Source organism: Enhydra lutris, unplaced genomic scaffold (assembly GCF_002288905.1).
Source record: "Enhydra lutris kenyoni isolate GAN:26980312 unplaced genomic scaffold, ASM228890v2 scaffoldscaffold3, whole genome shotgun sequence".
NCBI lineage: Eukaryota > Metazoa > Chordata > Mammalia > Carnivora > Mustelidae > Enhydra > Enhydra lutris.
The window spans coordinates 83,525,515-83,551,722 of NW_019154087.1; the positions used below are offsets into that span (position 1 = coordinate 83,525,515).

At 35.6% G+C, this 26,208-nt stretch overlaps 1 pseudogene; it reads left to right on the top strand.

Moving 5' to 3' along the window:
• Positions 1-5,747: 5,747 nt before the first annotated feature.
• LOC111152619 lies at positions 5,748-6,551 on the top strand (annotated as a pseudogene).
• The last annotated feature ends 19,657 nt before the right edge of the window (positions 6,552-26,208 follow it).

Below are 26,208 nucleotides of genomic sequence, written 5' to 3' on the forward strand. Positions count from 1 at the left end.
TGTCTGGACTTTATTAGGAAATGCTTGAGTGGCAGAGCTAAGGGACAGTGTTGTGGTGGTGGGAATTTCCAACCTTTTCTACAGAAGGACTTAAAGAAGGCAATGGCATTGCAAATCCAAATCCTTCCAAATCTCACCCGGGCAATTTGCAGATATATTTCTTTTTTTAAAGATTTATTTATTTATTTATTTATTTATTTGAGAGAGAGAGAGAGTGAGAGAGAGCACACAAGTGGGAGGGGCAAAAGGAGAGGGAGAGATAGAATCCCAAGCAGACTCCAGGCTTAGTGCAGAGCTTGACACAGGGCTTGATATCACCACCCTGAGATCTCACAGAAACCAAGAGTCGGACACTTAACTGACTATGCCACACAGGTGCCACTACAGATATATTTCTTTGTTCTCCTAATTATTCAGCAGGTAACTGTTCATTGAAGTACATGCATGCACACACACATATCCACATCCCTCCTGAAGACTACACATCAAATCTCATAGACTACAGAATATGAACTCCTAAGAAGGGAAATTTTTTTTTTCCCTGTCCCATAATCTATGATGATGCTCTTGAGTGGACATGGATAATATCTTGTCAGGGTTTCCCTGAGCATTGTAGAATGTTCAGCAGCACCTCTGGCCTCCACCCAGCATGTGCCAATACCACCACCCTTTTCCCTTGAAGACCACCAAAAATGACTCTGAACATTGCCAAATGTCGCCGGTGGGGCAAAATTGTACCCAACTGAGAACAACTCCCCTAGTTTATATAATAAGATGTAGGGTAAACCCAACTCTATCAATAATTACATTAAACTTAAATAAGTTAAATACTTCATTAAAAGACTTTTAGAATAGAAGAAAAGGTGAGACCAACTGTATGCTATCTTTAAGAAATTAAATTTTAATGTAATGAAAAAATAAATTTAAAAGTAAAAAACTAGGAAGAAAGATGCCTTATACAAACATAAATAATAAAATAGCTATAGTGTACAGACCTATTTCTCCTTTCCTATCAGGGTTTCTTAAAAAAAAAAAAAAAAAAAACTTACCAGTTCAGCCTTGTTCAAAATATTCCAAATTTGGAGTTAGTAATTATTGAATCCTTACTCTCTGTCAACTGTATGAGGAATAGTGCTAGCAACCAGGGTTACAGAGGGAGGTAAAATACTCTCACCAGTAGAATGTACAGGAATTCTTTGTCCTATTTTTACAACTTTTCTGTAAACCTGCAATTATTTCAAAATACAAAAGTTTAAAAACAAAAAAACCAAATAGCCAGTTCTGTGTTCTGCATTCTGATTGGTTTAAAAAAAAAAAAGTCCTTTTTAAATTTAATTTAATTTAATTTTTTCAGTGTTTCAAGATTCATGGTTTATGCACCACACCGAGTGCTCCATGCAATACGTACCCTTCTTAATGCCCACCACCAGACATGGATGGAACTGGAGGAGATTAGCTGAGTGAGATAAGTCAATCAGAGAAAGATAATTATCACATGGCTTCACTTACTTGTGGAGCATAAGGAATAACATGGAAGACATTAGGAGAAGGAAAGGAGAAGTGAATTGGGGGAAAACAGAGGGGGAGACGAACCATGAGAGACTGTGGACTCTGAAAAAAATATGTCCTATAAACAACTATAAATAAATTTGGAGAATGATGATAGTATATAAATTTTTAAAAATGCCAAAGGTGAAAAAAATCCTCACCAGGAGCTCATAATACAGCTAGAGATACAGGTAGAAGACAGGCCCATCTGAGCTGAGGCAGAGGTAGCCCCAAGTGCAATGGAAGCATTTTGAAATCTATTGCTCATTCAGTAATATTTTTCACAAAAAGCACTTGAAGTTTTTAAATATCATTCTAAGAATCTTATCAGAGTGTTTGAGGGAGAAAGCTATTGCTTTGCTTCATCAGTTCTAGCCTTAAAACTCATTCCTAGTGAAAATTAGCAAGTAACTCAGCTTACCAACTACTGGGAGACTGACAAAGTGGTTGTGCTTCTGTTGAACAGTTAACTTCCTACAAGAGTTACAACTGTGTCCTCCCTTATATATTGCTGCCACCTAGTGATCAAATCTTTCCATAAAATGCTGAAAATCAATAATTATAAAATAGTAATCTAGATCTCCATCCTAAGAAGCTAGAAAAACAAGGATGAATGATACCCAAAATAAGTAGGAGAAATACTAAATAATAAACAGATGTCAATAAAATTAAAAATAGACAAACCAACAGGGAGATCCCCTAAGGCAAAATCTGGGGCTTTGATCAATAAAAAAGATCAATAAAATTGATAAACTATGGTTAGACTGATCAAGAAAAAGGAGAGGAGATACAAATTATCAACATCAGGAATCAAATAAATGTCAGCACTACAGATGTTATAAACATACAAAAGGAATTGGGGAATATGACAAAAATTTTATGCCAATAAACCTGAAAACCCAGATGAAATGGACAAATTCCATGAAAGATAAAAATGACCAAAGTTGATGTTGATACAAGAAGAAAAAGCAAATCTCAAATACTCTTATATCTATTAGAGAAATTGAAATCATTTTATATATAAATGTGTGTGTGTGTATGTGTGTGTGTATACACTTTTCCTAAGACTTTTAGGTGACCCAGATGATATCACTGATTAATTCTACTGAACAGTTAAAGAAGAAATAAAACCAACCCTAAACAAACTCTTTCAGAAAATGGATAAGAGGCAAACACTGCCCAACTCATTTTGTGAGAACAGGATTATTTTTTATCTAAAGCCAGACAAAGTTACCTCAGAAAAAGAAAACTCAGACTAACATTTGTCATGGACACAAATGGAAAAATAAAATTATCAGCAATCTATCCTAGCAATAGTATAATATAACCTAGTATAAAAAGAATAATACATTACGACCAATCCCAGTTTGTTTAAGGAAGGCAATGTTGGTTTAACATTCTAATATCAGTCAGTATAATTCATCACATTAATGAAGATGAAAACACATGTAATTTTTTTAATAGATGCAGAAAAAGAACATTTGACAAAGTGCAATACCCATGATTAAGGACATTTCTGAAAACCTTACAGTTAACATACTTCCCTAAAATAAGAAATAAGCCAAGAATATCTGCTTACATTTATTGGCAGTATAGTAGAAGCTTTAAGCAGTACAGTAAGGCAAAAAATAAAAGGCTTGCAAATAAGAAGTAAATTTATCTTTATTTATAGAAGAAAAATAATGCCTTAAGTGATCTGCAATAAAAGTAATATGACTAACATTAAGCTCAGCAAAGAGGCAGATAATACAAAACGTATACTAATATACTATCAACAAATAATTCAAAATGAAATTTTAAAGACACAATATATAATAGCAACAAATATCGTGAAATAATTAGGGCAAATTTTTTCAAATATGTATGAAATTGGTACACTGGATATTATAAAACTTTGGTAAGAGAAATTAAAGGGAGCTAAATAAATTGAGAAATAAACCATGTTTATGTATTGGAAGATGCAAAGTTGTTACGGCATCAGTTCTCCTGATATACAGTAAGACTGAGGATTAGCTACTGTTGTTGCTAATAACGGATTTTTATGATTGTCATGTATACTTACATAACATGTGACAAAAATTAAATGGCTCAGACAAATGTTAAAAATTATTCTTACAGCAGGCATAACTCTGAGGTTTATACTTTTTCATGATAAATCAGCTCTCCCTAAAGTTCTCGAACTGTGTGCCAGGGCATAAAAATTTGCCACAACAAACTCACAGTATATTTTACTTTTTCTAGGCAAGGCAGTGATACTCTGTATCTACCTGACCTGAAATATACTAGTTAGAGGTAGTTTACAATTTCAAGAGTGGATTATGCTACGTTCCTTTGATGACATATCTCTGTGGAGATGTTTTTTCAGTGGATGATATTTTTAAAACAGTGTGAAAATCACTGTAGATGAGGAAAAGAGAATGATTGTGTCTAATTTTATTTCAGGCTTTAAGATGTTTATCTAGGTCTAACAGTCACACACACATTAATAAGTAATTATGGTTATTTAAAATGAAACAAAGCACCATTTTTTTCTTTTAATTTACATGTATCATGCTTTTCAAATTACTATTAAATTGTTAGCACATAATATGTATCATGTTGTTTGTACCTAACTACTCAATAAGCAGAACTTTCAGGTATTTCTTTAGTCATAAGGACTAATCACGGAAATGATCAGATTACAAAGGATACAGTAAATCAAGAATATCTGAGAACTTTGGAACTAATCATTTAAGAAAAATACCTATTAGTGATAAGTACAATCCAGTCTGTACTACTTTAGAATAGAAGTCGGCACATTTTAGTGCTCAACATCACTAGGCATCAGGGAAATACAAATCAAAACCACAATGAGATACCACTTCATACCAGTCAGAATGGTTGAAATTAACAAGTCAGGAAATGACAAATGTTGTCAAGGATGCAGACAAAGGGGAACCCTCCTACACTGTTGGTGGGAATGCAAGCTGGTGCAGCCACTCTGGAAAACAGTATGGAAGTTCCTCAAGATGTTGAAAATAGAGCTACCCTATGACCCAGGAAAGATACAAACGTAGTGATCTGAAGGGGCACATGCACCCAAATGTTTATAGCAGCAATGTCCACAATAGCCAAACTATGGAAATAACCTAGATGTCCATCAACAGATGAATGGATAAAGAAGATGTGATATATATATACAATGGAATACTATGCAGTCATCAAAGTAAATGAAATCTGGCCATTTGCAATGACGTGGACAGAACTAGAGGATATTATGCTGAGCAAAATGAGTCAATCAGAGAAAGACAATTATCATATGATCTCTCTAATAGGAATTTGAGAGGCAGGATAGGGATTTGGAGGGTAGGGAAAGAAAAAATGAAACAAGATTGGATCAGGAGAAAGAAAAACTATGAGAGACTCTTAATCTCACAAAATAAACTGAGGGTTGTTGGGGGGTGGGGGAGTAGGGAGAGGGTGGTTGGGTTATGGACATTGGGTAGGGTATGTGCTATGGTGAGAACTGTGAAATATGTAAGACTGATGATTTACAGACCTTTACCCTGGGACAAATAATACATTATATGTCAATAAAAATAATTTAAAAAATAAATAAATATAAAGCTTTGATGAACAACACAAAAAAAGAAGTCTGTACATTTTCTATGGAGGACCACATGAAATATTTAGACTTTGCAGTCTGTATTTGGTCTCTATTACATAGTGTTCTTTATTTGTTTGCTTTTTGTTTTTGCAGCCCTTTAAAAAGTAAAAATAATTCTTATCTCACAGGTCATTCAAGAAACAGGCCATGGGCTAGTTAGGGGACCACAGGTGACCCTTAGCCAGTCCCTGTTTTGGAACTTTGAGAAACATAGCTAATTTTATGGCTATAGTTTCGTACCAACTTACTGATCAACATAATAAAAACATTAATATTTACCAAAAGTTGCAAAGCACGTTTGGTATTACCAAGCTCTGAGACATTATTTTTTTTACATTTTAACGTCTCAGATACTGGTTATTGTCCTTCTCCCAGTTGCTTCTGCCTAGGTGGGGGTCACAGGGAAGTTACCATTGTCTTTGACAGCATGAACTTGATCACAGACGTCTGTGTTACTTCCACCTCATTTGTGTTCTATTGTTTGCTTTGCACATGCTAATTTTAATTACTCTTTAAAACAGCTTCAAAAAAGAAACAAGAGTGCGGTGTGAATATGGGGAAAAAGAAAGCAAGAAAGTATATGACCATGAAGCAAATGTTTAGTCACTGAGGTCAGAGAGGCTTAAAGAGAAGGAGAGATTAAAATCTAAAAAGAAAGAAAATATCCCAGTGCACTCAAGGAAAGAGAAGACCCCCAACATCCTTCCTGTTTACTCTTCCAAGATATCACACAGCTGAACCCACCTTACCACATCCTAGCAGAAACCAACTTTATCAACTTTTCCATTCAGGCCAGGCTTGACTTAGTACAGTTAATGATGGACTGTCTGTATGCCAAGTGTATCCCTTGAATAACTGACTTCGCAATGGTTAAAAAATGAAAAATTGGAGCAAAAGTATCCAGTGGCCCTAAGGATTGCCAAAGACCGAAGATTTGAGCAACCATGCCACACAAAGGAACCTATGCAGATGACAGCTTAGTACAGAGAGTAACTCAACATAAGTGTTATACTTGGCCACAACTGGTCTGGATTTTAAAAGAAGGATGGGGAAGATCCCTAGAGTTCCCATAATATACATTTCTTTTCTTTCTTTCTTTTTTTTTTTTTAAAGATTTTATTTATTTATTTGACAGAGATAGAGAGATCACAACTAGGCAATGAGGCAGGCAGAGAGAGAGAGGGAAGCAGGCTCCCTGCTGAGCAGAGAGCCCAACACGGGACTCTGGGATCACGACCTGAGCTGAAGGCAGAGGCTTAACCCACTGAGCCACCCAGGTGCCCCCATCATGTAGATTTCTAACCATGGGTACAACACTGAGTGGATGGCAGATGATTATGGAGCCTCTTGGTTCTAATTCTTAAAGATAGAGTTGATTATCCTTTATGTACCTTTACCAACTTTTTCTGTTGCCAGTTCATATAGCAATACTTTATAGCATGAATTATTTCACTTACCCATTTGCTCTGTTATGAGCTGGGTATGGTTAAATACAGTCATTTTTTCATGTTATTTTGAAATTGATATTTTGTATCATTTTAAATTTAGTTGCATCTTTTTATGAATCAGTTGATTGCTCACATAAAAACTCATCAGAAAAGTGCATAATAATTTGTCATTTGAAAACAAAACCTTATGTACAGAAGTATTTTACTGGCCTCCTCTTCACCCAATTCATTTCTACCATAGGGCTAGGGGGATGAGCAAACACATGTCATGCGACACTGGACAGATGAAGTCAACAGCAGTGTATTAGTGTATTAGTCATGCATACACGAAGCCTAGGGGAGGAGGGTACTGTGCCATGCACAGGTTGCATTTAGGAACAAAGTGAACAACCAGGGACTATTGGAACTAGACTTTAGTATCAAGAAAATATTATGCTCCCTGATTCCTGTGGGAAGATGTGATTGGCTTGTTTGAATAACTCCATGGCCTGGCAGGGACCTCAAGGACAGGAGGGAACTGTGCCTGGTCTCTGTAATAGGAAGGCTTCTTGGCTAGGGGTCCATCTGTACAGGAACAGAGTGAAAAGTGAAGCTTGCAGATGAGCCATTCAAGTTCCTCCCTCTTATCTCCAAATATCAGGGTACATATAATATTGGGCCTTACTTTTAGGCTTTAAGCCACAAGAGGCAAATAATATAACAACATGGTTATGATCATTATATTTTTCTATGTAAATATAAAATATAAAAAGATACACCTTGGGGTGCCTGGCTGGCTCAGTCAGTTAAATCGAAAGTTAAGCTTTTGATTTTTTTATTTCAGCTCAGGTCCTTATCTCAGGGTCATGAGCTTTAGCCCTGTGCCTGGCTGCCAGCTGAGCTCTCTGCCCCTTCCCATTCCTTACCTCGAAAAAAAGAGAAGAAAAAAAGAAAAGAAAAAAAGAAAAAGAAAAATTCAAACAAAACATGTCAGTTATAAAAACAAAGATAAGTAAGTCAAATTCTCTAATAACATAAAGGAGAAAGAAATTAATAAAGTGATTCTGAAATTTGTTTTTTTTGTTTGTTTGTTTTAAAGATTTTATTTATTTATTTGACAGACAGAGATCACAAGCAGGCAGAGAGGCAGGCACAGAGAGAAGAGGAAGCAGGCTCCCTGCTGAGCAGAGAGCCCAATGTGGGGCTCCATCCCAGGACCCTGAGATCATGACCTGAGCCAAAGGCAGAGGCCTTAACCCACTGAGCCACCCAGGCGCTCCTTTAACTTGCTTTATAAAATCTAAACTTAAGCCCTGGAAAAAAAAAAAGCACAAAATGATACAGATAGCAGTAAACTGCTAGTCAAACTCACAAAGGAGAAAATAAAGATTTTAAAATATCAATAATGTCAGTATGTAACTTTGGTACAATGCTAAAAGAATATATACCATAATCAAATAGGGTATCACCCATCTCAGGAATAAAAGTATGGTTCAATTTTTATTGACAATATGTTTATTAAAGTACCAGGTCCAAAGAGAAAATTATTTTACAACAAAATTGGCCATAGTCATATTAAAGAGTCACACTCACATGTCTGTTATAAAAATCAGGAAACCAGGGGCACCTGGGTGGCTCAGTGGGTTAAGCCTCTGCCTTTGGCTCAGGTCATGATCTCAAGGTCCTGGGATTGAGCCCCACATCAGGTTCTCTGTTCAGCAGGGAGCCTGCTTCCCCCTCTCTCTCTGCCTGCCTATTTGTGATCTCTCTGTCAAATAAGTAAAATCTTAAAAAAAAAAAAATAAAAACCAGGAAACTAGGTCTAGAAGAATATTTTCTAAGCAGAATTTTTTTGATGGAAGGAAATAAAACTTAAGGTAAAGACATCAAATTCAATTCAATTCATGGAATTTTTGGTGGAAGGAAATAAAATTTAAGGTAAAGACATGGAATTCACATGTCATATTCACATTTTCTAGAATCTCGAGCAATTCAAGAAAACAAGCAAAAAGAAACATGATTGAAACACTGGAAAGAAACCACTGAAACTGATGCAAGAAATGTGAAACCATAGTAAAATACCACTGGCCATCCACTAGAAGGGCTGGCTTCAAGAAGACAGGTACTATCAAATGTTAACAAGGATGTAGATAAATTGGAAGATTCGGGGCAACTGGGTGGCTCAGTTGGTTAAACGTCAGACTCTTGCTTTCGGTTTAGGTCACGATCTCAGGGTCCTGGGATGGAGCCCTGCATCAGGCTTTGTGTTGGGCATGGAGCCTGCTTGAGATTTTCTCTCTCCCTCTGCTTCTGTCCCTCCCCACCCACAGAGGAAAAAATAAATAAATAAAACCTGAAAGCCTCATACACTTCTTATGGGAACATAAGATTTACAGACATTTAGAAGACCTAAAAATAAGCATAGAGTTATCACGTAATCTAGGAACTCCACTCCCAGGTATGTATATACCTGAGTGAAATGAAAATATATGTCCACACAAAAACTTGTATAGAAATGTGTACAACAGCATTATCATAATCACCAGAAAGTGGAAACAAAAACAACCCAATGTCTATCAACAGATGAATGGATAAATAAATATGGTGTATCTGTATATTGAAATATTAGCTAGCCCTAAAGTGGAATGAAGCTCTGACACATACTGCTACATGCATGATCCTTGAAAACATTCTAAATGAAAGAAATTGAACACAAAAGTCTACACTGTATGATTTCACTCATATAAAATATTTAGAATGGACAAATGTACAGAGACAGAATACAGATTCAAGGGTGCCAAGGGATGGGGTGAGGGTCAGGAACAGCGAATGATTTATCATGGTATCCTTTGGGGGTGATGAAATATTCTGGAATTAATGATCTGAATACATAACTCTGTGAATATCTTAAAGCCCATTGAACTGCACTCTTTAAAACAGTGAATTTTTCAGTATATGAATTATCTCTCAATAAAGCTATCATTAAAAAATATCCAGGACTGGAGAGCCTGGGTGCCTCTGTCAACTGAGCATCTGACTCTTGATTTTGGCTCAGGTCATGATCTCAGGGACCTAGGATCAAGCCTGTGTTGGACTCTACGCTCAGCGGGGAGTCTGCTTGACAATTCTCTCCTCTCCCTCTGCCCCTCCCCCAACTTGTGTGCTCTCTCTCTCTCTCATTCTCTTTCTCTCTCTGGAATAAATAAATAAATCTTAAAAAAAAAAAAAAAAAAAAAAAAAAGAAAAGAAAAGAAAAGAAAAAGAAAGCCCAGGCCAAGATGGAGTAACAGAGACTGAATTTACGCTCATAGCAGACACTAAAAACTTGAATATATTTGTTAAACAGTCTTCAAGAATTTAGATATTTGGCAACTGAGGACACTGATTCCAGCATAAAAATCGTGATGGTGAGCCCTACATTTGTTCCAACCTGGAGAGATTTTCCATGACACAGCATAAGAGGGAAGACTCAGGCATTGTCCTGTAGTTTCCCTGAGTTATAATGATGGTGGAAATTTTGAGGAGACCAAAACAGCCAGAGTTCTTAGGCCAGAGTTTCTATCCTAAAGCATATGTCCGTACATAACTTATACATAATCCTCATAGCAGCTTCATATGTAATAGTCAAAAACTGGAAATAACTCAAATGTCCATCAACAGGTGAGTGAACAAATATGATGTAATATATTGTGAACTACTCCTCAGCCTTAAAAGAAATTAATTATTGGTACATACAAACAACATGGATAAATATCAGGATAATTATGCTTAAGATTGTGTTTTTGGTGTTGTGTTTTGGTAATATTTTGTTTTTTGATTTGGTTGCTGATTATCAGGGTATATTTGGTTGATGAAAATTCACATGATGTATATACTTTTCTAAATGCATATTATATTTCAATAAGACAAATTTACAAATCAATGACTTTTATAGTTTTGGCAATATCTAGTTTAAAAATAATATGAAATAGGAAATTGAAATTGAAATAGGAAATTGAAAATAGGAAAAAAGTTATCCTTGGAAAAAATTTAGTAAATTTATCCTTATGTGAAAATATATGCAAACTTTGTTATAAAACATAATTGAATATGTGAATCAATTGAACTCTTACCTAATACGTTCAAATGTATTAGGTCATCCTAAGATTCCTCTGGAAACAAAAACCATGAGATAGAAATGTTGAGAAAAAATGTTTTTCAGAGAGAAAATAGAGGAGAGAAAAGTTGCCCTACTCACTGATATTTGTCTTTGTTTTTGCAGCAGAAGAACCCCTTCCTAGTTCCTATGCTTAGAAACTCACTCTCCTGAAGAAGCCAAGGACTTCCTGAAAGATTTATAAATGCAAAATCTTTTCATTCCCAACCCCTGTAGCTCAAGTTTGGGTCATATGGTTAACACCATGTTGATCAGACATGCCACTCCTCAGGTTGTAATTGGAAATTAATATTGTGTTGACAGGTAGTAGTAAAGGCAGCTACTCCTTCCGATTATTAACAGCAGCAGGGACAACGATTCCAGTGGGATTGTCCAGCATCAGGAATATGTCCTACATGGTCCCGGCAGTAGCCAAAGAGGCTGGAGAATGAGTGGAAGCATTCTTCCTGTCTAGGTAAATTTATGCCTATTTCTCCAGCACCCTCAAGAGATTGTGCCAGCTACCACTATCTTTAACAGTCCTTTCTTGTCTATATAAACCTATCATTCTTTTTGCTTATAACAATGTTTTGTTGGACTCTTTACATTATAAATTAAACTCTCATGTTTACCACTAAACTAACACAAAGGTTAGCACTGGGAATGATTGCCATCAACAACCATTCCACCAGGCAAGTTAATGAAATGTAGGATTTATCTGTCTTTGTTCATGCTGACAGCAGTGAAAAATCCTGCAGTTAAGGGCTGGAACTCTAGCAACTAGGGGCATGCATTGGCTGTCTGCAGTCACATGTAATAAAAGGCCCATGGAAAGCAAAGCTTGGGAGTCTATGTGGCCTGCACAATGAAGAGTATATAGGGTTTGAGAATTTCAAGGGACTGGAGGTGAACCAGTTGCTTCTAATAGTGGTGGACGAACTAAGCACAGACTAACAACTTGAAAGTCTAAGATCCTTAGCTCAACGTATAGATTTAAAAGCAGAAACTTTTAATAACTCTAATACAGTTACAGTCTCATCCCTTGTACCCCAAAGCTGGGATAGCCAATGAAATAAACCTTATGGGGCACCTGGGTGACTCAGTCACTGCCTTCAGTTCAGATCGTGATCCCAGGGTCCTGGGATTGAGAGCCCCATGTTGGGCTCTCTGCTGAGTGGGAAGCCTGCTTCTCCCTCTCCCACTACCCCTCCCCTACCACCACTCATGCTTCTCTTGCATGCTCTCTCTCTCTTATAAGTAACTAAAATCTTAAAAAAAAAAATGAACCTTTCAAGTTTCAGTAAGACAATAGATCATATGCCCATTAAATTTTTTTCTATTATTATATCTTCCAAATTTTTTCTAAAATATTTGTTGTTATGTTTTATTCATGATGGCTTCATTTTTTTATCTCATAAGTGGAATATTTCACATTCACATTATAATTTGTTATTACAGGTAATATCTAAAAGTTTTCATATATTATAATCATTCACTTAAATCTCTTGGTTCTAAACGGTTGTCAATTTATTCATTTTCCTGGTAGGTACATCATCTATATGCAATAATAATTCTCAGTTTTTCTTTCCAATATTTATAAATTCTTTCCCCCTAGAAAGCATATTGCCTTATTTATTTGTATACATCTTTTAATCTCAAGTGTACTAAAGTATTTCCCATTTTTGAATAAATACTGAGTTTTTATTTTCAAATATTTTTCCAACAATATGGTGAAATATGTCAACTGATTTTCTATCACTGTTCTGTCTTAGCCTGGGCCACAACATTTTATTATTCTTAGGGGACAAGCCTAAGTGATTTAGGAAGATTTCAGGAACTGACTTGAGTCCACACCTCCAGGTCTTTAACACTTCCTAGAGCTGACCTGGCAAGAAACAGAGTAGGAGAAATGATATTTTCCTGTTTTCACTTCAACCTGTTCCCAGGGCCAGAAAACACACGAGTCAGGGTGTGAAATGAAAAAGAAGAATAATAGCAATTTAAGAGAAGAAAAACCACCAACTTTGTTAGGGAGGGGTGGATTTTTTTATTGTTCTTCACCAAATAGGATCTATGGTGATTTTATAAGGATCAACTAACTTCCATGTTACCTCTTACCTTATCTATCTGAGTTTTTTCCTTGAAGATAGTACTTGACCTTTAATGTTAGTCATGTTCCGACTTTTTGTTCTTTTGTTCCAACTCTTATATTAGGTTTCCAATACAACATATTCCACTTCTTGGAAGAGCTAATAACTGATGGCTTGCACTATCTGTGTGAGCAGCACTGACCCAGCAGTTAGAGTTCCCTAGGCATGCTACTTAACGGTAGGAAATTTTTCATATAACTATGTGCACTCAGGTTTCAAAATTATAGCGATTCTTAAAATCACCAGTCTATGTATTAGAAATGAATGATCTTCTTAGAGTAAAGGTTAAAACTTGAATACATGTCAAAGTGTAAATTGTGCTCTCATACCTTAAATATGTTGTAATCTTCCAATATTTTCCATAGCAAAGATAATGTATGCAGGGGAACAGAGTGGATAAATTTTTTTTTGTAGTATCACCCTTTAAGAGAGGAGAAGAAATTAATGGTTTTTAAAGCTAGATATTGTTTGTGTCTTTATTAACATTCTTTCACTGACTAAGGAATAAAGCCAGGGTCGAGCCACAGAGCTACTGATTCCACCTGTCGGTCCTCCTTCATACTACACAGCCTCGCAAAGCTAGGCTCAGTGGATTCAATTCAGCCTCCAGACTTATAAAGACCTCATCAACATCTGATCCTTTCTGTCTATCCAATGTCACCTATTCTTCTAGGTTCAACTCATCTCACTGTCCTTTCCTCTGATTGCTGCAAAATGGACTGTTCTCCCTTCCCCCTGACCAGCAATAAAATTCAGACTATCATATAAATTTTGGCACTCATATGTTTTTAATATTATCCATATATTCTGATCTAGTACTTTATTGCTCTCAAAGTTTTGTCAATTATATTTTGCCTCAATCTAATTTTTTTTTTGTCTCAGCTTCCTTACACTGACAAAATCCAACATCAAGTTGAGTATCTGATACCCAACATTATATATGATTAAATAGAATTATTTGTAGATTCAGAAAGTCCCCAAAGCATGAGGACAGAGAAGAACCTTGGAAATTCATCTTCTCCTACTTCATTGCCTCTGTGTCCACGTTGATGATTGAAGTGAATAAAAGTTTTATTACAGAACATAAGAAAAATTAAATTATAAGAAACTATAAAGAAATTAACTAAATAATATTTTTAAATTGAAGCCTAAATAAACCATAATTATAACTAGTACAGTGACTTTAATACTATGTTCCTTGGAGTTCTGGGATTCTCTAAGATATATCAGGGACTTTGGGGAGATGAAAAGGAAAGAAGACTAAAAGTCATCCTCCTCAACACAGCCTGAGCCAGAATAGTTCCACTATCATTTATTTTATATTTTGGGTTGTATGGACTATTTCTTCCATTAAAAAGAGGCTCAACTGATTAAATTAATTAATAACTTTAAAAACTACTCATTGGATTAAATGTTTTTCTTTTAGGTATTAAAAAAAGAAAAAAAACAAGTCAGCTAGAAGAAGTAACTATCTGACCTTGCCCAGCGTGACAATGTCAGACTTGAAACAAGAGCCAGATTTAGGAAACACGTATAAGAAAGGCTGTTTGTTCAGTACCTCTAAATATCTTCATGCACTCATCATGCAGCCTCCAGTTTAGGGACAGAAAGATTTGCCCTAACAACTGGTGGGGGGATTAGATTACAAAAAAAAATATATATATATATATATATATATATACACACACACACATATATATTTTATTGTATCTGTCCTTTCTCATTCAGAAAGATGCTGATGCTATTTTTAAAAATTTAAAAATGTTATTTCTTGAAATGTTATTTTGACTGTGGACTCTGAGGAACTAACTGAGGGTTTTGGAGTGGAGTGGGGTGGGAGGTTGGGTGATCCTGGTGGTGAGTATTGTGGAGGGCACGTATTGCAAGGAACACGGGGTGTGGTACATAAATAATGAATTCTGGAACACTGAAAAGAAATTTAAAAAATAAATAAAAATTTAAAAAAACATTTGTTAAGTTACAAAGAGAAAATAAACTACACATTTCATGATAAAAAATATTTAAAAAAACAGTAAAGACTACTTGGCGTTTTATACATAGAAATAATTTTGTTTAAAAAATATTAATCTAAGAAGCCACATATGCTTTAGTTGTACATCTTTCCCCCTTTAAATTGACATGTTAAAGGGAATAGTTTTTTTGTCAGGGGTTTAGTTTAAGCTTCACAGCGAAGTGATTTCTACCTAAGGAAGCCACTTGAGGGCACCAAAGGCATTTCTCTCAAAGTCTGCATCCGTTTAGAGGAGGCTGCTTTCCACCTCATTGTAAATTTAGAGGAAGTGGGTGGAGAAGACCAAGGTCTGGGAAAATGACCATAATAATAGTACCTTGTGTTTATATAGCACCTTTCTTCAATTAGCTCAGCATGTTTGGATATGATTATTCAGCTGGGAGCTTCCAGTTGTGGGAAATGAGGCACAAGGCAAACACGTGGCCTAGGTGGGACAGAGGGTGAGACTAATTCTTATTCATTTCAAATGTTCATTCATTATTTTTACACTAAAAAGCTGATGTGTGACCTTTCCTGGCCATTTCCTTAGAAACAATAAGTTGAGAAGTCAGAGTCCCAAACTCAAACACATCTAATGGAAAGCCTCATGAGTTCTACTAGGAAAAGAAATCATACTCCTCACAGCCAAGAAGGGAACTATAATAGAATTCTTTTCCTCTATGTAAGTATAGTTATAAAGAGACAATTCCAAAGCAAGTCGTGAAAATAACATAGCTTAAATAATCTTTAGTTGCATTTTACTTTTATTCCTCAAGCAAATTCACTCAAATTTGTATTCTAAATTATTCATTTTCTATCCATTCTCTGCTAAAAAATTACCAAAATATGATAAGAAAAAAGTTGAACTTGTATTGGAAAAACCTAAACTCTTTGTTTCACATAAGAAAATACTATTCTGGAGTTTAATGTGTTAGCGAAATGCTCCAACATGATTTAATAGAGAAACACCTAGATAAAAGACCATTTAATTACCAGACAATTAGATCTGGTTTAGTCATTGACTGAGAGGATGGTTATAGAGAAATTTTCCATCGAGAGCATTTGCAATGACTGATGTGTAATACATGATTAAGACATTTTCTTCTGCCGAGTCATTTAGGGTCTTACCTGCTTATGAAAGCCTCACATTTTCTCTAAGTACTAAACATGTGCCTTTAACCTCTGATTAAGATGTGGGCATTTACTCACATGTGGGTTTGAGGCTGACTGTCCCTTTACAGGTCTGAATGGATTTTTGTTTAAATTTCAGATGATGCTTGAATTTGGCTTTCTTAATAGTTCAAATGATTTTAATAGATGTCTGTTATATAAAGAGTTTCTCCAAGGTGTTGGGGGACTAAAATAATTGCAAGTAACTGGTTTTCATGTAATGAAAATATCCAACTCAGAGACTCTGCATATCCTGAAATGAAAAGCAATCAAATCATGCTTCTTTCTCTCTCTTATCTCTTTCCCTCCTCTACATTATACCAGTTATTTATTGAGTTTTATGGAAAATCTATTTATTTGTACCTTACTTATTTGGATACCTGCCTCAGATGTCTTCTTTTCTAGAACTGGTGCAGATTGACTTCTATAAACTACCTATAACAATTATACATTATATTTCAACATAATATAAATGTGCAGGATGTGGCATTGGAGACAAGGGGTTTTAAGGGTGCTTGACTACATAAATAGCTCAAAAATACATAAATCTAAAGGTACAAAAAAATAAAATAGTACTTCCTTAGACTTGTGCTTATCACCAACAAATTCTTATTTTAAGTTATTGATTCCTCAAATTTTAAAGCTGGAAAGCCAAGCTACAGCAAGGTAAGGTTACCTGCTCATGCATACTCAGTGGCAGCTTTAAGTCTTTAAAGCTAGATCTTCTATAGTAGCCTTTATTGTGTTGGTTTAATTAATCTTTATATTCCATCTGGATTTTTTAACTTCTAGTAAGAAGTAGGATGAAAAGCCAAATTTTCTTAAGATAGAGGATAAATCAATTTTATTCCGTAACTATTTTAGGGGCACTACTCTGTCTGGTGTTCTGCTTAACAGAGATGAAGACATAAGATTTGACTTCCAGGATTTCAGAATTACTTCTTATATTTTCTAATCAATTTAGTGAAAATAAACCCCAGTATCTGCAGTTTTAATTTTCCCAATTAGAAGTGTTTTCACAACCAGAAAAAAAACCATGTGCAATATTAAATAAAATAGGGTATACCTCTTAAAACCTTTTTCATGGTAGTTTTTCTCTACAGTTCTTTCATGTAAACATTCAAAATGCAAATTTTACCTGACAGTAACTAAGTACCAGATTTCATTCAAAATTTGAGAGCTTTAATCATTATTATTCATACATACATAATCTGTGACTTCCTGAAGGTAGGGATTTTATCTTGATCATCTCAATGTCTTCTGGCATGGGTAAGACCGACAATAAATGTCTGGTAAATAAATGATGGAAGATTGGGTCAATATATGGATGTTTAAACCATTACTACAGAGTCACTAAAGGACAGAGAAAGGGGATTAAAAAGGAAAATGAACAAGGATCAAAGTTTAAGGATCAACTACACTTAGGTCACTGCAAAAAAGGAAACAAGTTGGAGAAAAATATGATAAACAATCATAAGTTTGGGTTGGCAGTAGTGTTAAAGGTTAAAAATAATAGGAAATGTGGTAGTTATTAGAACTCTCCATAACTACTTCAGCTCTCTTTTCTTTGTGGCACATTAAAGAGTGTGTCTCCTTGACTTGTTTTGACTAAGGAAATATGGTTGAAAGTGTGTGTGTTATTTTCCATTTTTGAGAGCCAATGAGAACTTCCCCATGCTTCCTTTTGTTTCCTTTTGGTGACTAAAGATTTAGTCAAAGCTGCTTCATAAGCTTAAGATGAAGCACGAGAACATAATGAACATCAGTGTTCCCTGCCAACTCAAAAAGAGCATGTAGCATGAGAGATACATCTTACTTGTTAAAAGACATAGAATGTGGGGTTGTTTGTTACTGCAGCATAACCTAAGCTATCCTGACTGATAAATAGAGTAAGAAGTAAGAACTTTATTATTTATTAGATAGGATTGGTTAAAATAGCCAGAGTTTTCGGTTTTACATTTTTAGGCAGGAAGTAGATTGAAAACTTAAAAAATGAGTTATTGACTAGAAATTATGGACAAAAGTGCCAATTATCCATTTTAAAGATTTACTATAAAAGGAAGAGAATTATTTCTCATGTATTCCTATAAAAATTTCTTTAAAATATCATAAGAAATACAGTAATGACAGAAAATGTGTATTGATATTGGAACCAAGGGAATAATAGTTCAGTAACATGACAACACTTTGAATAGTATTAAAGAAGAATATCCAAAATAAACACTCAAGAAAGATGGGATTGAAGGAATCACTGAGTGATCTCCTGTTTATCATAGTTGAAAAAGTCTGTGTTTGGAGGACACAGATCTCATCGCCTAGCAGAACTATAACAACATCTTCTGGTGTAGAAAACAAGACTACTTGAAGTGAAGAAGTTTCTCTGAGGACAATTATCAAAGCCTAATTTCCATTTTACTGACTTTTGGTTGGGGGAAGTAGAAACTCTCCTTTTGAAGTCACACCCTCGAGTTGCAAAGTAAATTACGAACAAACTAAGTAAGATGGGGGTAATATTCCGTGGGCCACTGATGAGGTTAGCTAGAGAGAGGTGTTACTGGCTAAGTTATATTTAGGCTGCCATAACAGCCTCATAAAAGAAATATTTTAGAACAGGAACAAACCTTCCAACATGGGATACAGTCCTCTATTTTTACCAATGGTGTCAGATATATGAATTGGCAAAGTTAAACTCTAATAAATATAAAATTTTTCCATCTCCTGTAGGGTAACTGTGACTTAACTAGGGGCCTAAATGATATCCAAAAGCACCCATTTCACCTTTCTAAAATAGAAAAATATGACCTCTCTCTATAAGATTAGTAAACAGAAATATCATTATAAAGAAGAAATCAGCAAGTAAATATATCTTATGGGACATAGCAACTGAAAGAAGCAGAAGAAAACTTAAGACCATCTCTAAACCTTCAAAGAAATCTGAGAGGATATTGCATCTATGAAATTTAAAAGAGAGGACAAAACTCATAACAGAGAAAAAGCTAAAGATGTGATTGCTAAACAAAAATAAATGTACAATGGAAACAGTGAACTGCTTAAAATTTAAAAATTAAAGGACATTTTAATAAGTTACTTAGAAAAATCAGAGCAAAATGATAAAGACATAAAAGACAAATGATCAGAAATACACATAACAGAATAGGGAGGCCAAATGTAGTCATTATAGGAATTTCAGGAGAAATGAATTGAGGATAAGATATAATACCAAGATGGGAAGAAAATTGCCCTAGACAAAGAAAACTTTGATATGTAGCTGCAGAGGACTCCCAATTAAATACCAGGTAATTTTAATTAAAAAAATATGTGGCAATATTTTAATTAAAAAAATACTCCAGCAATATTTTGTCAGGAAACATATTAGAGGACATATTAGGAAAATTTTTTTAAATTATTTCTAGAATAAAAAATATTCCATAGGTATTGTCAGAAATGATACAAACATTGTCATAGGAAAAACAGGAATTCATATTAATAGTTTATGAAAGAAGAAATATAGTCACTAACATATGGAGAAACAAGGATTTAAACAAGAGTGACAATTTCTTACTTAATCACATTAGAGTGAATTAAAATACTGTAATGCTTGGGGTAATCAAATGTACGTGGAAATGTGCACTCTAGAATATTTTGGGAGTATAAATTAGAATAAATTTTTTGTATGACAATTGAGAACATGTAGTTAATACTTTCTTGTGAATTTTTTGACAAAATTTCTATTTCTTTGAATATACATAAATAAAAAAATCATGTATTCATGCAAACTATAAGAATATTCAGCAAAAAAATAACAAAAGTATATCATCAGAAACAAATAAAATTTGGCCTTTGTACAATCACAAATAATATACTACAGATGAATATGCTGAAGTGAATAGAAAAATATTCACAAAATTAGAATTAAAAAATATTCACATTTGTTATTTGGATAAGCTCTACTAACTAAGCAGCTCTCCTTATTATGGGGACCAGGTAGAGTCTCTTCATCCCTAAGTAACAGATTTCAGTTCCCTACTAGCCCACAGAAGTATTATTCAAACAAATTACACACTTCTTTGGGAACCAATGTTTGCCCCATCCTCTTGATACTTACGGTCTGTCTCCTACAACTCCTAGTTGTTCACTCTGCTCCAATGGCAACCCCTGTGTAACTATATGTTGAGAGTGGTATCCTTCTCCTCTGGGCTGTGAGTGTATATGACTAGTAAACTGTTGTCATACATATCTGTACATGATCAGTTGTCATGTGTTTGACCATTCCCATAACCTTACAATGGGGTTAACCAATAGGGTGAAGAGGAGGCAAATAAAACAAAAAGATTAAAGGTTTACATGAAAGAGATGGATGGAGCAACTTACTGGAGCAGGGGCAAGTTGGGGGACACCAACCGATAGGTAAATGAGTTAATTTTGTTAAGAAAGACACCTCATAAAAATAGAGCTACTCTATGACCCAGCAATTGCACTATTATATATTTACTCCAAAGATACAGATGTAGTGAAAAGAAGGGGCACATGCACCCCAATGGTCATAGCAACAATGTCCATATTAGTCAAATTGTGAAGAAGACTAGATGCCCTTCAACAGATGAATGGATAAAGAAGATGTGATACATATATACAATGGAATATTATCCAGCCATCAAAAAGGATGAATACCCACAATTTGCATCAACATGGATGGAACTTGAGGGGATTATGCTAAGTGAAGTAAGTCAAGCAGAGAAACGCAATTATCATATGGTTTCACTCATATGTGGAACATAAGCAATAGCATGGAGGATGAGAGGGGAAGGGAGGGAAATCTGAATGAGGAGAAATCAGAGAGGCAGATGAAACATGAGAGACTATGGACCTCAGGAAACAAACTGAGGGTTTCAGAGAGGAGGGGGGCAGAGGTAGGAGGTAACAGGGTGATGGGTAATGAGGAGGGCACATGTTTTGATGAGCACTGGGTGTTATATGTAACTAATGAATCATCAAACACTACATCAAAAACTAATGATGTGCTATACAGTGGCTAACTGAACATAATAAATAAAAAAAAAAAGAAAAGGCACTTCACCCTATTATATAGAAGAAAGGGGGGATAAAATGAGCGATGACCCAGCTGTACCCTTGCAGGATAGTTTGGGTATTGTTAATAAAGAAGGAGGCAATGTCATCTGCTGAAATCAAAAAGCAGTAATAAGGACTGGGTTTAAAAAGTGTATCCATTAGGATATTTTAGCTCTCAAAGTGTGTAATTAACAACTAACAGTAATTTCAAGATAATTAATTATCTTTCAAAATAAGAAGACTGAAAGCATGCAATTCCAGGATGAGTTCAAGAGCTCAACAAATATCAGCATACAGGTTTGTCCTTTTTTTGTTTTTTAAGATTTTATTTTTAAGTAATCTCTACCCCCAGCATGGGGCTTCAACTCACAACCCTGAGATCAAGAGTTGCATGCTCTACTGATTGAGCACACCAGGTACCCACAGGTTCATCATCTTTTAAAACTTTTTCTACCTTCTCCTCAAAGTGGTAGGATGGCTTCTGCAGATCTAAGCATCAGAATTTCACATGACTTTCCCAAAGAAGGGACAATGGTAGTAGAAAAGAAACCACCAGAAACCACCAACTAATATCCTCTTAATATCATTGGTCTAAACTGGTCAGGGTCTATCAGAAGACCAGCAACTGGTAAAGGAAATGTAATTAGCATGCCTGGCTTCAACCAATCATTATTTTTACTCTAGGACTGAACATTTTGCTTCCTGAATAAAAGTGGGGTTCTGTTAGCAAATAACAAAGGGAGACATAATTCAAAGTAAACAACTTATAGACATTGTTCAAGAGAGTCTGAACAAGTTTTGTAAGAGCAGTTGTGGATGATGCCATAACAAATACATAAAACATGAATGAAAAGATTACCCGGCAGCTGTCAATGCAACATTGAAGGTGGAAAATCATGAATTAATAGAGAACATGATATCCTAGATTTGAGATTTTCTTTGGAAAACAGAACTCTAGGAATCAGAAATAAATCAGTATGTGGAGTATCAAAAGAAAAAAAAAAAAGAATGCTAGAATGTTCATGAAAACAGGGCTGAATGGCTCACCATGGGATCCAGAATAACAGAAGATAATGGACCTAGATATGAGATACCAGAATTCAAAGAAAAAAGGTATGACTTTGGGCATTTGGAGATCAGGATGAAAAAATGGAATGAGCAGGTGGGATAAAGGAAATAGAATTTAGTAAATAAACTAGGATCCAAATTCATTGACATTAGGAACCATGATACTTCAAAGTGTAGACATGCAGAAGGGGGGTCTGAAAATTTTTGATATAAATACAGTGGGTGTAGGGAGGTAAAGACCATCAGAAGGATGTCTTTGGTACAGTGGAGAAAATAGCAGGAATAATTTTTACATTGTTTACATTGTTCTGTATTCCCAATTAGATTGAGTTTTCTTTCAGGCCAGGAAGTGTATCTTCTATTTCTTTCTTATCCTCTTCTAGGGACAGATGGTAGTGGCTGTGGTGGTGTTAAAGGCAGTCCCCTAGGATCCCACGATTTTACAAGGGCTTTAAATGCCAGTGATCACATTAGACTTGCACAGTTAGACTTCAAGTACTTTTGTAAAATTGAGAAATAATTTCATATTATTAATTAGGCTGGATATATTATATCTGGATGCAATTCTTTTTCTTATAGCATCCAATCACACTCTCATTTTATCTACCAATGACTCATTTCCTCCAAATACAATCAACGGCTGTGCCTAGATTATTCAAGTGCTCATAGATTCAAGGCTCCCAACTCCAGCAACATACTTAGTATCAGAAAGACATTTAGTTTAAAAAGGAGATTAAAAAAAAAAGTCAAACAATAGTCAAGAAATTAAATAAAATGTGATATTTATACTAAGAAATATACTCTATACCCATAAATGGCATTTTTTAAAATCTATATTAACATAAGAAGAAAGCACAATGTAATTTTTAAAATTAATCCTTTGATGCATGTGAAATGTCCAAAAGATTTGTTTATGATGAGAATATGGGTGATTTTTACAGCAATTTTTATAGCTTTAACATCTTTCCAAAATAAATATATATCACTTAAAATTATTATACAGTGAATAACAATAATAACAGACCTAAGGCAAACTTTGTCCTATAAAAAAAGAGGGTCAACCAGGATGGAAAGAAAGAATGAGAATTCTTCAGGTTTCTCCTTTCAGAACACCAGAGGCTTTTTTTTGAGAAATAAGAGAGACACTCCCACCCTTTCCTCCACCGGCACTAGTCCCAGCTTTCCCTCCCCCACTCCCTTCCCCTCTCCCTCTTCCTGCCAGGTAGGTGGTGAGATTAGCTTCTGACTCACCATAATTCATATAGCTTCATTTCCTGTTTGGGACTCAAGCCAGAAGATCTGAGCAGAGTGTGATTCACCCACTGTTTTAAATAAATATCACCCAAGGCTTTTCCCAGTCCCTCAGGCAATTTCCCTTTGCCCCTTCAGAACAGTGTGCTTTATTATCCTATTGATGCCTTCTAGATTGCCTAATTAAAAACACTCCACACTCGGTCAAGAAGACTTTGAACTTTCAGAAGGCTGCGCATGAGTCTATCCCAGCTGTGAGGGTCATTTAGTTTTAGTTGGGCCTCTGTGGAAAGTAGGAAGGGAAGCCGAAGGGTGCTCCTCAGGCTCATGACCGGACTTCCCCAGGAGAGACATCCGTACCACTCTCCCCTGTGTTCTCCACTGTAACCACACTACTGGCTCTTAGAAAACAGCAGTATGAGGATGTGAATAATCATAAAACAAACAAGCACAAGCCCACAATGATTACGCCCAGGATATGTCCAGGGTCTGCCACTCCTCCAGTTTTTCTCGATGTTTTCTTCACTTTTTCAGACTTCTACGCAGGCTTCTTTCTCTTTGAAACGTCATTGATTGTCAAGGATCATTTCTTTTTAACTTCTAAGCACTCTGCCTCTAGGACCCCAACCTCCTCTTGTCCTAACTTCCACCAACAGGCTGATGAATTCTAAACTTGGATCTCTCTCTCTCGGCCCTTCCATGTTCTGAGTAAAACCTCTCAGGTGTCTTTCGTTTGTCATGTGCACACCTCCAGGTTCTGCAGCTTTGTTTCTGAAGTCTTGACTGCCCACCTGCCCCCCAACCTGCTGTAGAAGACAATTCTTGGGCTACCAGGGCCACTTTGCAAGGACATGGCAAGTTTGTCCCTTGGGGCAGACCATTGCTAATGATCGCCACAACAGATTAAAAGCCCAGCTCCCCCTTCCAGCAGAACAAGTTTCATGGCCCAATTTATTCCTCAGATTTCCCCTTGAAATTGGAGGAGGCTGGGACTTCACCTAAGACTGCACCCTTGACTGACTTCTTCCCCTTGCTTCCCTGTAACTTCCACTGCTCCTGGAAGAACTTCTTTAGTAAACCACTCACACATAAATTTTTATCTGAGAATCTGATGGTAAACTTGACCTAATCAGTTGACTGGACTTAAAATTCATCTGTCTAGCTGCCTATTTAAACAGGGTCACCCGGATGACTCACATGGACCTTAAATTCTAATTTGCCAATAACTGAATTTATCCCTTTTCTCCTGATTTTGCTTCCCCTTCCCTAAATTATAAATACATCCAGTCTTCCAAGATAGAAACCTAGGACTTATTCTAGATGTTTCTCTTCTCTTTGATCCTTACATTCACTTAGTCACAATTTCCACCCATTTTAACTCATTAGCATTTCTTAAATATTTTTCTTGTCTTCTTGTCTCCATTACCACTGCCATTATGCGTTCAAGCCTTTACTTCTTTCTAGTCTTTCAATCCCCACTTAATGCTTAATCCCCCCAGGCTTGGTTCCTCAGGGTAGTCATCTAACTACCCTTCTCCCAGACCTCAGTTCCTTTCCATCCCTCTTCTTCTGCCACATCCTCGAATTCACTACCACTCTAAATAATCTCCACAATGGTTCATCTCCTCTTTCACATATCTGAGTACTGCTAGAAAAATATCACTCCAGACCTATACCCCTGAAGCAAATAATACATTATATGTTAATAAAAAAAGAAAAATATCAGTAAACCATATATACACGAGCCACAAAATTGTAGTTTCCAATCCAAACAATTCGTTTAAGAATGTAAGAGGTCTTCTATTCTACAACCAATCCAATCCCAGTCCCCAAACTTGTTGCCTATGTTCTTCTTTTTCCCCCCATGTATTTTTGTTTCCTCATTTTTCCCAAATCCCATTTTTTTTTTCTTTCAGCATTTATTTTCCTCTTAAGAAATGTTCTATCTTATCCTGAAGCCCACGGACACACACACATGCATGCACATGCACACTCATATGCCCACAGACAGCAAACACATAAACCAATCATTCTCTGAACTCTCCATTGCACTTTAGCTACTGTCCTATTGCTCTTCACTATGAATCATCTAGCAATTTAAAAAGCTATTGACTGTCTCCACTAGAAAACCTCCAACAATCTGTGATTTTGCTTTGGAAGTTTAAGCATAGTTTCATCTTTTGTGTTTGAATCATTGATCCATTTGAATTTCTTTTGGTGTAAAGCTATGTCAATAGCCATCCACTTCTTTAAAATGTGAACCAATTATTCACTCACAATTTATTAAATTCATCTTTCCCATATTCATTCAAACTTTTGCCTAATTTTTCTCTATAAAATGGGAAAAATAGCACCTACCTTATATATTTCATTTAAGACTTAAATAACAGTATCTGTAAAGTGCTTAGAAGCATCTCTAGCATATAGAAAGTACACAATATATTTAGCAACTATTATACAAAACATAATTTGTGGGGCACCTGGGTGGCTCGGTGGTGCCTCAGGTCATGATCTCAGGGATGGAGTCCCGTATCGGGTTCTCTGCTCAGTGGGGAGCCTGCTTCCTCCCCTCTCTCTCTCTCTGCCTGCCTCTCTGCCTACTTGTGATCTCTCTCTGTCAAATAAATAAATAATTTCTTAAAAAAAACATAATTTGTATTTTATTTCTGAATTACATTCTTTTTTAACATTTTTTTAAGATTTTATTTTTAAGTAATCTCTATACCTAATGT